Source organism: Centrocercus urophasianus, unplaced genomic scaffold, assembly GCF_019232065.1.
Source record: "Centrocercus urophasianus isolate 14NV4802_14NV808 unplaced genomic scaffold, USGS_Curo_1.0 seq_24, whole genome shotgun sequence".
In the NCBI taxonomy this organism is placed as follows: domain Eukaryota; kingdom Metazoa; phylum Chordata; class Aves; order Galliformes; family Phasianidae; genus Centrocercus; species Centrocercus urophasianus.
The window spans coordinates 10,536,105-10,550,389 of NW_024884800.1; the positions used below are offsets into that span (position 1 = coordinate 10,536,105).

A 14,285-nucleotide genomic window follows, 5' to 3' on the forward strand; every position below is an offset into this window, starting at 1 on the left:
CCAGTAAATTATCTAGTCTGCCAACCCACTCCCACCATGCCTGCTAACCTGTGTTCCCCTGTGCCACATCTCCGTGTTTCCTGAACACCTCCAGGGACACTTGACTCCACCACCTTCCTGAGCAGCCTGTTCCAATGCTTTACCACTCTTTCAGAGAGGAAAATTTCCTAATATCCAATCTGAATATCCCCTGGCGCAACTTCAGGCCATCACCTTTTTGTTCTATTTCACCTGTGGGAAGAGACAACCCTCACCTTGCTACAACCTCCTTTCAGGTAGTTGTACAGAGCAATAAGGTCTCCCCTGAACACTGCTTACAAGGGAGCTCTGGAGATCACATTGTCCAACCTCCCATTCCCTTGCAAGTAATCCATACCTTGTAACAATCACAGCCCTGATCTAAGGGGATTCACATTTTCTCAGATAAGTGCTGTCTGCCAGTGTGCTCTCAATTTCTCTTCCATTGTAAGTCCTACGACCCCTCCCCAAATTGTCACAAGGACATTTCTCCCTCCAGGGAGAACAGCCTGGAACGTGCTGGGGACTAGATGACAGAGCCACTGCTTCCCCCCCTCCTCAGCTCCCTGGGGGAGGATGCTATCTCCTGATGCAGGCTCAGATCTACAGCTGCAATCCTCCTACCAGCATCTTCAATCTGATGGAGAGAAGCAAAGATCATCAAACTTTCCTGTGTGGCCCTGCAGGACATCTGCTTGACAAGTTTTAAACACACATGCTGGCACAGGGCCCCTCAGCTGCCCTGCACTGTAGGTTTGCTCCACCCCAGCCCTGCATGCTCCCTTCAGCTCTGCCTGCTCCACAACAGCAGTGTGAGCAGGGAGGTGGTGTGATGTTGCAGGGAGCGAAGAATTGTTTGCTTTGCTCTATCTGATTCACAATGGAAGTGCAGGGGTCAGGAGAAGGCTGTTTATCATGAGAAGGTGTCCTGATTAAGTCAAGCAATGATGATGGCATCTTAAAGGAGCAGATGAGAGGTAGATCATCGCCTGGGACTGGAAGATCTAGGGAAAAAACAACCCCAAAATCCCCTGGTGAGGGGTCAGCATCAGTTGGGCATGTTGCCAGCCTGTGGTCCCTAGGAAAGCAGAGCATTCTTTCACGATGCAGGGATGACAGCCTCTGTTGGCATGGCAACATGGGATGCTGCAGTGGGGATGGCCGGGCAGGAGTTTGCAGTCGGCAGAACGGTGAAATGTTTGATAGATTAAAAATCCACCAGCCGCACGCCATCGTCCTCCCTCACTCGCTCCACCTTGTGCTGCCAAGTTGAATAACTATGTTGTTATGGTGGGAGAAAAACAGCATAATCTGAGCCCAGGCTGTCAGGGAGGAAGGAGCGAGAGCATTTTCTGCTGATATCCTCTCATTTCCCTCTTTTCCTCCCCAGCACTTCTTTTGGGGAAGCAAAGCCAAGCAGTGAACAAGGATCTGGGGTACAAGTGGGAGACCCAGGCACTGTTTGGGCTGTGGTATCCCACAGATCTCATCATCACCATGCACAGCTTTAACATCCTCACTGCAGGTTGCACTCTAAATTAGATTAAAAAAAAACCAGCAACAACAAGGTTCAAGCATGAGGTAATTCTTGTTCACTTGGAAAGCCCGAGGAAACAAAAGAGTGAAGAAGTAGGGGGGTTAAAAAGCACATCTGTTTGCATGGCCAAACCTTCACTGTTTCCATGCAGAATCTCTGAAGTACTGGTGAGGACACCAGGGTTTTCTGTGCAATTGACAGTTGCAGAGCTCCCTGCTCCCACTCTGGATGTGATGTGACTCACAGGGGTTTGCCCATGCACCCTGAGCAGGAAGGTGTGTGTTAACCTCAGGCACATAATTTAGGATAATTTCAATTATTTTGGATAATACCGGGCTAAATATTTTGCTGTCTTTTATTCAAGTATCTCAAAGGGATGTTCTGCTTTCTCACGGGCTGGGTCCTCAGATTGGTCCTGGTTGCACTTCAGGTCTCTTATGAGGGTTCAGTGAGGTTTCCCCCCAAATTCTGAGCACCACCCAACTTTCTGAACAGCTCTGCAAGGCTTTTATTTCACACCTGCACTTTGCATACTGCTGCTTCCTGAACCACAATAGCATAAACCAAGAGATGACAAAAGGAAAAGTCACCTGTGACAGCAAAAAAAAACACAACCTCAGGACAGAGCAGCCTCTGGGGAGTTTTATCTCATGATGTGGCAGCTGTGCCAGGATCACGAGTGCACCACCAGACACTGACTGCCCCAGCCTGCTTCACCTGGGGCATCCTCCACCCACTCACACCACCCATTGGGCCATGGCTCCATTTAAGCTCAGGCTCATGCACCCACCCTTTGCTTTGGGCTGTGCTGTAGCTACCTCTGAACGTATCTCTTAGATGGTACCTAGATGTGCTTTGCAATCTTGTCTCTGACTGGGCATTCTGGTTCTCATTTGTGACAATAGGTAGGACGGTGCTCAGGTACAATGGAGCTGTACACCCTGGTCTCTTTGGTTCTGGCCTTATCCCTTCCTGTGGGGCAGTTCTGCTCTTGCTGCCTCCTTGATATGGAGTGGGGCAGCCTGCTGAGAACCCTTGCGTAGCCTGCATCCGAGAAGAAAGGCAGGTACCAGAAGTATAAGGAGATGCTTAGCTGAGTTCCCTACATCCCGTTTTCTCTTTGTAGTTGGGCAGAGCCTTTCATGGGGCTAGACAGAGCAGGAGACCATTTCCTAAACAACCCTTAAGGTAATAAATTAAGGGCTTTCACTTAAAATGAGGTGCTACACAAGGAGCAGGGGTCCCAAGGTCACTCAGGAAGTCTGTCAGAGAAAATCAGTGATTAGTTGTTAAGATTCGGCTTGAATCTAGATAGGGTTTTAGACTGTAAATTTTGCACTCTGGTGTGGTGCAGCACGATCATGAATGCGTGCGTGGTGTCACAGCTCCTTTTTACGACGAGGAAAGCCATAAAGGCTGGGCTGTGGGAAGCACAAAGAACAGCGTTTGCGTCTCCGGAGCTGCTTTGCTTGCCCCTGCTGTGCATGCAGGAGCACGGCGCCTTTGCAAGGCTGCTTGGCGCTGGCTGTCCTAACAGCTGCAGGATGGGATGCGTTGGTTCTCGCTGAAGGCTGAGCGCCCAGCACGGAACGGGGAGAGAATGCCGCTTCTCTGGAGGGGAGCGTCGGGGGTGAGGCTGCTGTTAACCGTGCATACAGGGAGAGCTCCGCTCCAGCAGCTTTTCGCCGGCAGTGGGTGGCGGAGGGAATCCCTTTACAGGAGGAGCACGGCTGAGCCCAGCTCCTGGCAGGGAACCTCCCCAGGGCCCGGTGAGCTGCGCCCTGCCGAGCCCTCTCCGAAGGAGTCTTTGAGCATCCGCTCCTCTGTTCTTTTCCATCTCCCCCAGCACATCCACCTCCCTCTCCTGCATTTCTTCTGCCTCGCTCCACACCGCTCTGCAGCTTTCTCTGCTCAAAATAATTTCTGCTCAGGGAATTCCTCTCCCTCCCTCTTCGCTCTCCTGCAGTATTTCTCTCTGGCCTTTGCCCCGGGATATGTAGCTGAGCATTAGCACAAACATCATCTCTCGCTGGTGATCTGGAGCAGACAAGATGACTTTAAAGCCCAGCGAAAAAGCCTTCCTGTGAAAACATCTTGTTGCAAAAGCAGGGCATTAGCGAGGAAGGCATTGCTCTCCAGGTGGGGTGTTTGCTGAGGAATTATTCTAAGCACTCATCGTCTCGGCGAAGTGCTGCGCTCACCCAGGGCGCTCACAGCCTGAGCAGGAACAAACCCCCGGCCTGGCAGCGGCAGCCCTGGGCGCTGCTGCCAGCATCCGTCTCCTGTGCTGCCACCGGGAGGTGCCACCTCCAGCAGCGCCGTGATGCTGGGGGGCAGCCCCGCAGCCACCCGCAGACTGCAGCAAAATCTGCGCTTAATCGCCGGCTGATCTCAATCGGGGCACTTACCGATTGTAAACGCTGTGTTTTTGTGGGAGGTCTCACAGGTTGGATTTGTTTTGTCTTTGTGGTGGGGCTGCGGGGTAGAGAGGAGACCTGGGTCCGTTGGTTTGTCTGCAGCCTGTTCTCATTCGGTGCTGTTCCCTGTTTCTGCTTTTCATTTCAGACTTCTTCCTTCTGCACTTCCATCTGCTGATGCTTTGTGGTTCCCCTGCTAAATGCTGAGGGGACCTGAGCAATTACTGCCTTATGGCACACGTTATGTCTGTGGTAAACCTATTTCTTCACCAAGCCTTACAGGCACAATTGTTAGGGCGCTGTGCATGCCACAGTGTGTTTGCAGCAGTTGCTGATTGGAAATTTCTTGAAGAGAAGAAAGCTGTGCCTGTAACCTTCCTTTTAAAATAGAACAGTCTAACCTGAGTGTGTGATGGGGTTAGAGGGGCTATTTTTAGCAAAGTGCTTCAGGTGAGTTGGAACTTTCCCTTTTGCCTGTGTCTTCAAAACACTGCTTCCAGTCTGGAGAAACAAGGCCAATAAGGTTCTGTTGCTTTTCAGCTCTCCTGGTGCTGAGTTTACTGTCCGATATGCTGCTGAAAATTTGGGCATGGTCTTTCAGCTGCAGCCTGAATTGCTCTGTGTCACAGTGTTAAGTAATAAAATGAAGAGAATTATCGTGGGTATGCAAGGTTTGCCAACCTTGTGGTCTTTCCTTGAAAACAAGCTAGGATGTGTTAGCAGCTGCTCTTCAAGGTTTCTAAGGAGAGTGACCTGCATGAGCTTAATATATTGCAAAAGGAGGTGATAACACTGTAGCCGACAGGAAGATGCAAAGTGTGCCCTTATCCTGCTGGGGTAAAGCATGGAGGGCTGGGGGTGCCATCCGCCCAGCTGGTGCTCCCAGCCACGGGGAGAAGCTGTGCTGATAAAGGACCATGATTTCAAAATGCATTAGGCAGCACTGAGAGCTGTGTAGCTTTTTCTAAAAAATGCTTTCCCCCGCTGACTGACAGACCAGTTCCTTGGGGAAAGTCCCATCTAACCCAGTTCTATACCCTGCACTTAACACAATGGATCTCCTTGCTTTCCCAAAAACTCCTCACTTACAGCAAGCTCAATTGGCACATTCCTGGGTCAGACATATCTTTTTTTCTTTTCCCAAAAAGTCGTGCTGTCATGCCTTCACTGGGCTGCTCTTAAAGCTGGCACAGATAGCAGCACAGAGAAGAGCTGCCATGAAGTTTGCATTCAGTTAGTAAATATTCATGCTGACTTTCTTAAGGTGAGTGGCTTAGCAGCTCAACCCTCAATAAGAGTGCAAGGCTTCAGCTCTTGGAGCTTGAGGCTAGAAAGGCTGATTAAATAAGGTCTGTATAGGGGGTCCTTACATTTTGGATGACTGACACTCCTCATCTGATGAGCCCAATAACTTTATGTGGATGAAGGCAGAGTATGTTTGGCAAGGCCAGCTTGTTACAGCAGCTGCTTTGATTTGCAGATATCTTGTCAACAGAAGCTCCCATGCAAGCAGCTAAATTAGGAATGCAGTTGCAGGGAATGTAATATTTAATTATCCTTGCCATTAAAAGTGTTGTATTTGATTTCTTTTCTTGGCTATTTCAAACCACGAAGGTCACTATTTTTTGGCAGAAATGAGGCAAGCAAGTCTTGTTTAGCCATGGGGAGAACAAGGGGTGAAACTAAGTCAACTTTTTGCTGCTGAATGTAGAGCTTTGTATTTGAAGCTTGGCAAAGGTGAGTGCTTGTGGTCCAGCACAGTGCCAGGTGTAGGAGTTGCTTAGCTGGGAGAGCGGGTCTGTAACTCATGGAAGTGTTTATTTGGCATTTAAGCTCTCCTCACTGGTAGCTGATAAGGATGTCCTGTGTTGGACCTGAAGTCCAGGGGATTACAAATGATCCTGAGGGAGACTGAGGGTGAATGCCGAGTAGTCTGTGCTGTCAGTGTGATGGGATATTACAAATGCAGCTTATCCTCACTCTGACTGTCTGGGGCATGATGGGTCAGGTAAGCACAAAGGGGCTGAGGAAATCTGTAGCTAAAGCTTTAACCAGAAGGCAGATGCTAACTGTCAGGGCTGCCACAGAAGCAGGTCCTGACCTGTATCAATTCTGGGACCTGTTTGCAGTGTCCTTGTCCCAGCTGGGCTAGTTCTGTTCTGCCAGAGCCTCCTGGGGCTGCAAAGTAATGCAGGAGGTACTGCTTATGTTAAAGGCAGCCCCTCAGCACTGCCTGCTGGGGTGCAACAAAGCTCTCTGAGCTGATCTCTGCACCAGGGCAAAAGTGATGCTTCTTGGAGCTTTCCTTAGCCAAGCACCAGGCTCCTACATGAGCACTACAGCATCTCCCTTCTGTATGCCATTACTATGAATGTATGCTTATTCAAGGCTTGTCTGCTGTTCTGCCTGAATGCAGTGGTTAGAGCACTGAGACCATGTGCTACCTGTCATGCCTTGTGTCAGCATATGGTTTTGAAAGGTCACTTAAAATATAGCTTCAGTTAATCTTATTGTGCTGGCTGTTCTGTGCCAGGGAATGTTGGGGGGCTGCACGCCTCCCAAGAGTCATCAAGTTAAATCTTCAGTCTTTCTGGAGCACTGATGTTTGGATCACCACCAGATTGTGGTGTAAATTGTGGTGTAAAGCTTCTCCAGCTCACCAGCAAAGTATCGCCATTGAGGTAAGGATCTTGGACCAGTAGGGTTGTAGGAGACTCCTTCCGAAAGCACTGTTCCTCTGCAACATGTCTATGGGATGCTTCTGCAGGAGATAGGACAGAAGATCAGGTAGGACTTCTGGAGCACAGAATGGAAAAGACTAAGATAGCTGGGAACTGGATAAGAAAAGGCTTTCCTTTATCAGACCAACTTCTGCTTTCTTCTTTCCTCCCTCCCGTTCAGCTGAGAGCACACTAGCATCTGGTGAGACACTGTTGTGACTCCTATAGAAAGGCATGTAATGAACACAATTTATATACCACTATCACACCTGGTAACATATAAAGACATTTAACACAGGAGAAACCGCCCGCTCCATGGGGATTGAGGACTGTGTTTGGCAAAGTAAGCACTCTGCCATAAAATGAAGAGATCAGCTATGCTTGCTGGAGCCAGCAATCCTCTGTTCTGTTTAACCCAGCAGTTTTCACACTGTGAGAGTAAGTATGCTCTTTATATCTCATTTCTGAGCTGGGTGCCCTGTTGCACTACAGCTGTGACAGAGGTGATATGTTTCCCATTAACACCTTTACAGGCTGCTTAGTGCATCTAGGGCTCCTAAAGGGTGGGAGAGAGGGAGATAGCAAAAGCCACTCTGGAACCTGAAGCTGCTGGCCATGGCTTATAACCAAGCTCTTCTCCCAACCCTGGTGGCCTGACATCTTTCCAGCTCTGCAGGTAGTGCAGAAGAGTCAACATGTTGAGTTCACTCTTGGTCTTTGGGAGTGTGGCAAGGCACTATAAGAAGGAGAGGAAGAGGCACAGGCTGCACAGAGAGGTGGGGGAGTCACTGTCCCTGGAGGTGTTCAGGAAACATGTGGATGTGGCACTGAGGGACATGGTTTAGTGCGTATGTGGCGATGGGTTGGTAGCTGAGCTTGGTGATCTCAGTGATCTTTTCCAATCCTAAGTGGAAGCTGCCAGGGAAGTGTGAGCAGACCTGGAGCGTGGAGACTTGCTGGTGGCTGCTGCAGCTGCCTGTATGGTGTTGAGCAGCACAGGAGATTGGGCATCACTCCCTGCTCCTTCATCCCTAGGGCATAGCAGGTTCAGAGCAGACATGGAGGGAGAGGTAAGGCAGTAGGGTCTGGAAGTCCCTGTGAATGGGGTGCTGCCCAGATGCATGCTGCAAACAACATTGTGTGTCTTGGCTGACAAGGAATTGCTATTTGAGAAATGGATTTGGGGCATGGGGTGAAAATGGGGGAAATGCTGGCAATTTCATTTCAGGTTAATGAAAATATGATTAACAGTTGTAATTAACTGATGAAACAGTGGCTAGTTCTCTGCCCCCTCCTGATGATTTATGAGATGCAGAGGTTACCTGTGCCCATGGTTTCTGCTTATGGCAGCACTTTACAACATCTCAAACTTTCTGCCTTAAAATCCCCTCCAGGCACGAGTTGCTGTGGCTTTAACTCCTGAGATACATGTGGGGATGTGCTGCACACCCAGCATAACTGCCTCTGATCCCAGTCCTGTTGTTGGGAGGCTCAACAGCAGAGCCAGAGGCTATGGGTGTGCTGAGGGAAGAGCTGGGAAAGGGTTACAATCTGAAAGAGTAGCTGCTCCACAGCAAAGCTGTGGGGAAACTCAGCCTTGATCTCAGATGGAGCTGAGAGCTGAGCACCTGGGAGAAGCGGGTGCTTTCTAGACACAGGAGATGCCTTTCAGCCTTAAGTATATATTTAAATATCTAGGTGGACTTGTACAAATGTGAGATCTTAACTTAGGGGAGAAAGAAACAGAAAAGCACTGTGTGCACAACCTCCTACCGTGAACAGGACAACTGCATGAGTAACAGACAACTTCCTTTGGCGTATTCCAGTATGAGGGCAGCATTTGTCCCTATGATGGAGACAGATGGCACTTCTGGTGTGTGTGCCCAAGGCAGACAAGAAAGCAATCCTCTGTCCCATCTGATCAGCTTCTGCTTTCTTTGGAGTCATTGTTAGGGATGTGCTTTTGGCTGTAGGGAAGAACAGGTGAGCTTTGCCTTGTTTGTCTGATTGCATATGCGTGATCTAAAAAAAGTGACTATCCATTTCTCTAAGGATACCTGATGAGCATTAAAAATACAATTGCAAGAATAATCAGGTCAGACTTCAAACAAATGCAAGGAAGCAGATCTGTTGAAGAAAGAGATACCTTGTTATGTCATTTTCTCTGAACAGTTCTTAAAGGCTGATCTTTCTCTTGGAGATCAAACTAAGGTTCTTCAGCCCAGGGATGGAACCCAGTACTCTTACCTACAAGCTATGGGCAGATAAGAAGTCCCAACATGAAAGATAAAAAATGAAACAAACAAACAAAAACAACAGAGAGGGATCTCTCCAGGGTTCGCACCAGTGTAGGACATGGCAGGAGTAGACTTCTAGGGATGGCCTGTGCCTCTGTGGTCTGTGTGTGTGCAGACATGGTTGGGAAGCACAGTGCACTGGGAGAAGTACCCTGAGGTCAGTGAATTGATCTGCTGGACATGGGGCTCTGCCAGCTTTGGGGGACACCTGGTTTGTGGCAATTTGAAGCCCTTGGAGAGGCATGAGGCTGTTGCTGTGAGCCCACGGTATCACAGAACCACAGAATGTCAGGGATTGGAAGGGACCTCAAAAGATCATCTAGTCCATCCCCCCTGCCAGAGCAGGAACACCTTGGTCAGGTCACACAGGAATGCGTCCAGGTGGGTTTTCAATGTCTCCAGAGAAAGAGACCCCACAACCTCTCTGGGCAGCCTGTTTCAGTGTTCTGTTACCCTCACTGTGAACAAGTTTTTTCTCATTTATATGGAACCTCCTATGCTCCAGCTTGTATCTCTTGCCCTAGAAAATGTTCCATTCCCTTAATTATCTTGGTGGCTCTGTGCTGGACTGTCTCAAGCAGATTCCTGTCCTTCTTGAACTGAGGGGGCTAGAACTGGACACAGTATTCCCCATGCAGTCATACCAGGGCAAAGCCTCTCTACCCTCTAAATACACCCTCTCTCCTACACCCCAGAATGCTATTATCCTTCTTGGCCACAAGAGCACAGTGCTATAGTGGTTCCTGGGGTTGTACTTGCCCCTGTTGTTTTTCATTATATTTGCCCTTGCCCAACTCTCCAGCCTGTCCAGGTCTCACTGGATGGCAGCACATCCTTCTAGCAGCCATTCCTCCCAGTTTTATGTCATCAGCAAACTTGTTGACAGTGCACCCTATTCCCTCATCCAAGTCGTTGATGAATATATTGAATAGTACTGGTCCCAGTAGTGACCCTCAAGGAACTCCACTAGATACAGGCCTCCAACTAGACTCTGTCCCATTGACCACAACTCTCTGGCTTCTTTCCTTCAGCCAGTTCACAGTCCACCTCACTACCCAACTCTTATCCTTGATGTGCCTAGAGACAGAGCCATGGATAAGTTGTTCCATCACCTTTCCAGGAATGGAAGTGAGGCTGAGTGATCTATAGTTACCTGGGTCCTCCTTGCCCTTTTTGAAGACTGGAATGACATTTGCTTTCCTCCAGTCCTCAGGCACCTCTCCCATTCCCCTTGACAGTATGTCTATACTGGTATAGTTGGAAAAAGTCTAGTGTTAAATTGCTGTTTGGTTGCAGCAGAAATGCAGAGTCATGGCTTGAAGCAGTGGTTGAGCACCTGGTGGGAAGGCAGGGCCAATCCTGGGGAGCTCAGGTGCATGCAATGTATGTGAATGACCAGAAAGGGTGCAGCCAGGATCCACCCCTTCCCAGACCTCATTTATGGGTTGGCAGTGGAGGTGAGGGTATCTTGCTGGAGATCTCTGCCTACCTGGGAAACCCATGATTTCCCAGATGTCCTGAGATATCGAGAGCAGTGTAAGCAAGGAACTTCTGCAGGTCTGTGGTTGCTGGGTTAAGAGGGCTGGCCAGAGGTTCTGTTGGTTTTGGCCCTAATGCTGATAGGTATCTTGACAGTCTGAGGTCTACTCTACTGGGTTAATGGAGCCTATAGTTTAAACCCTGAGTCTCCCTGGAGGAGGGAAAAACAACTTGAACAGCCAACCATAGCTCAGTTTTTGTTGTTGTTTTGTTTGTTTGTTTTGTTTTTGTTAAGTCTGGATGCAAAAGTATCATCTCATGGTCACTTCACCTACAAGAGGGATGCTTTCATGCATCCATCAATGGGATGCTAACGCTTGAATAAGCCTGTGTTTAAAGTGGAAGTTCATCTGAGAGAGCTGTCTCCCACGGATGTTTCCAGCTATGAGAAATGCACTCGCTGACCTGAATGGCTGTGACATGTGTGCAGGTGATATTATTTATCTACAGCCTCTCTTAGCACGTGTGCAACCTTAGAAAAGCACTCAGAAGCATGTGTTAACGGCTGCCAGAGGTGCTGTGTGTGAAGGGTGGAGTGGTCTCTGAAGACAAGATGCTCCGTCTGACTCAGGGCTTGGGTTTTGCTGGAGACCGGACAGCAAGCACTTCTCAAACCGTTTTCCTTCCTCAACAATCGGTGGCCAGCGATTCCCAGTGGGCGCTCGTTCCTACGAAGGAGCGTCGTGAAGGCTTCTCTGCGGCCGCAGCTGCGGCGCTTCCTTCGCACGGCTGGCAGAGGGCAGCAGAAGCCACGGAACCGGCGGCGGAGGCGGGGCGAGCGCGGCGGTGCTTCCCGCGGCTGTGGTGCCCGGGGCCGGGGGCTTTTCCTCCGCGGGAGCGCCGGGCTCCTTCAGGCACTGAGCTCGGCAGCATGTGTTGCGGTTTGCCCAGCCGCTTTGCGGAGTTCTTTCACTGTGTTCGTGTTGTGCGTCCCTCCAGGCTCCTTCCCTAGGCAAGCCTGCAGGCAGCGCTGCGGCTTTAAGGGCGTGGGCATAGGTTCCTAGTTAGAGCGGCTGTGGCTGAAGCCCGAGCAAAGGAGGGAGGAGAGCGGAAGGCAGATGTACGGGAAAAACTTGCTGCTGCGGTGAAGGGATTTGGAATCTCCCCCGGTGAACCGCTCCCTCCCCATGAGCCGTTTGGGGCCCTGGGACACCCCTTCTTGGCCCCAGGGTGGTACACAAACGGAGCCCCGGGCTTGGCTTTGCACAGAGCTTTTTCTCTCCAGAGCAGTGGAGTCCAGCCTCGCATTGATTTCCATTTGAGTCAGGCACTTCTTAAAAGCCCCAGGGGGAGCTTGCACAGCATCTGTGTCTCTGACGTTTCCAGAGAGAGCATCTTGCCAAGTATCTCGGTGTGTCAATAGCTGAGGGAATCCCTTGGTAACCTCCTTCCTGAGAATACTTCTCTCCAGGTCCTCTGAAACAGGGCACTCTGGTGCCAGACGTTCCCACAGGAACTGCAGCCCTGTTTGGAAAGAGGCCATGATGAACACACTCCATGGCCACTCTGGATGTGGCTCTCCTTCCCTTTGCATTTTAGGAAGGCTCTTTGCAAGCAGGCATAACCTCACGATATCTGAGTGACTTACACATGTGTTTAATCCCCTGTAGAGCTCCTCCTGCAGACAGTGTTGTTCTCTGACCCCATCCTGGGTGGCACCAGGGTTGCTCCTTGCAGTGCATCCATCTGCATGCAGCACTGCCTCTTTCTTGGGGCTCAGAGCTTTCTGTGAGGGTGAAGGCAGCTTTGCCATCTCCATACAGCGCATGACTTAATTCTGTAATGTTTTACAGTGATGTGATTATCAGCCCAAGTTAAAAATATTTTTAGCAGCAAGCACTAAGCCCTCTTCTTTAGGGGAATGTCTTGGCAGAGGAGTTGAAGCAGTTTTAAATAGGTGGCTTCTTGGTGAGAAGTAACCTTTCCCTGAATTGTCTCATCTGTTTTCACCTGACAAAACTTTCTTTGTTCTGGTTTATTATTATTATTATTTTCTCTTGGGGAGGCTTACCAGGCCTTATCAGCTTCCCAGCAATGGAAAGCCCACATTGCTTTTCAAGGTAAAATGAGAGTGGAGAAAGAGATTAAGGCAGAAGCTACTGAAAAATATTCTGACTTCTTTCTGATTCAGGTGGGGATGGAAAGATGAAAAGGAAGCAAATTTCCCTCTGAAAATTTCTTACTGTTCTATCTGGAAGAGAGCTTGAAGTAGGAATGCAAGTCCTTAAACAAAAATTCGAGTTCTTAAAAACATATATTTCTGAAGTCACTGAGGTGCCACTTCTTTCTAAAAGGTGATCTATTTTGATCTCAACAGGCTGCCACAACCCGTCCTTGTATCTGGTTCCTGCTAGCAGGGCAGTGCTGGAGCCCGGTGCAGCTGATGCACAGTGAGGTCTGTTTGGTTCCTGACAGCGGCGCCATCCTATGGCTGCAAACAGCTGCCCAGTGTCTGTGGTGAGAGCTGAAGGGCATTTCCATGGTAGGAAGGTTCAGCAGTGCTTGGTGAGCATGTCTTGGATGGCTTTAGGATGACTGGAGTCTGATAGCTCCACTTTCATGTATGTTTTCCTACTGAGAGATAGAAACCTCTCCCCTGCTCCCTCCCCTTTCTCTCTTACTACTGTATGTGTGGTACAGTGCTGTGTTCTTTCACAGCTTTCCTTCACAGCTGCAGTGTTTAGTGAATGAAGTACTGTCTCTTCAAACAGCCTTCTTGAGAAGCCATGCTTCTTTGTGAGCAGCCAAGCTATTTTGCAAGCCTGGTCATCTCTATCTTGATCCCACTGGTCTGTCTTCCTGGCCCAGTTTTTTTTCCTTGGCTTCATTTCTAACTTTCTTTGAGCAAGGCTTCGGTATTTTGCATGCTGATGTTAATGAAATGTTCAGGCAAAGAAGCCTAATCTTTAGGAGCTGGAGGAAGAAAATGAAACCCACATCTCCTTACCTTATCCTCTCCCCTGTACTGTGCATTTGCATCAATATATTGCAATTATCTGACCTCCCCATAGATCTCCTCTGAAGCACCTCTGCCTCACTGAATGCATGTGGTATCTGGTGCTTGCATTCAGTGTGGCTCTTCAGTCTTTCTTCTTTTGCCCATTGTAGGATCTGCTCCTTTGCCTATTCAGGTGCTGCACAGTAGTACTCACCACCATTGTATCTGACTGATTCACACATGGTAATGAACTTAATTTCACACCACCACTACAGGGAGTCAGGTTATTTTTATCTTACATTAGTGAAAATTGGCATGCAGTTCTTCAAGAAAAAAAAGCAGTGAATAGTTTAGGCTGTCAAACTGAAGATATATAGGGTCGTGATTCTGGAATACTTTACTCCCAAAGGTCCCTGCAGCGAAGCTTCTCCTGGGTAATAGTGGCTGCCCAGCACACCTGTAAGGCAAACCCAGGACATCTGTAAAGCAGGATCTGCTGTGCTTCATTGTGCTAATTCAGTCTGACTGTGAGGTGGAAAAGAAGTTGCTGCAGTGACTTTTTCTGCTGCAGCTTCTGGCACTTTGGCTGGCATCAGATCTGCAGTCCACTGAACAAGGTCTGCTGGGCTCCTGGCAAAGCACGTGGCCATGCACCATGTGTGTAAGCTGACTGCAGCCTCCTGGAATTAGCAAAGCTTTCATTTCTTACCTTTCTGATCACCTCTGCAACTGGAAATTATCAGGTCTTCATCAAAATCTTGGTGCTTTGGATGTGGAGAAATTTCTGCTTATGGATGAAAATGTCCTTTTGGAATCCTC

The 14,285-nt window shown here is 49.1% G+C and overlaps 1 protein-coding gene across 1 annotated transcript in view; it reads left to right on the forward strand.

Moving 5' to 3' along the window:
* The first annotated feature begins 2,991 nt into the window (after positions 1-2,991).
* LOC122163709 (gamma-aminobutyric acid receptor subunit alpha-3-like) overlaps positions 2,992-14,285 on the forward strand; it is a 75,969-nt gene continuing 64,675 nt past the window's right edge. The window contains exon 1 of the mRNA XM_042825151.1: positions 2,992-3,185. The gene's annotated coding sequence lies outside the window, so the exon portion shown is untranslated. The remainder of the gene's footprint in view (positions 3,186-14,285) is intronic.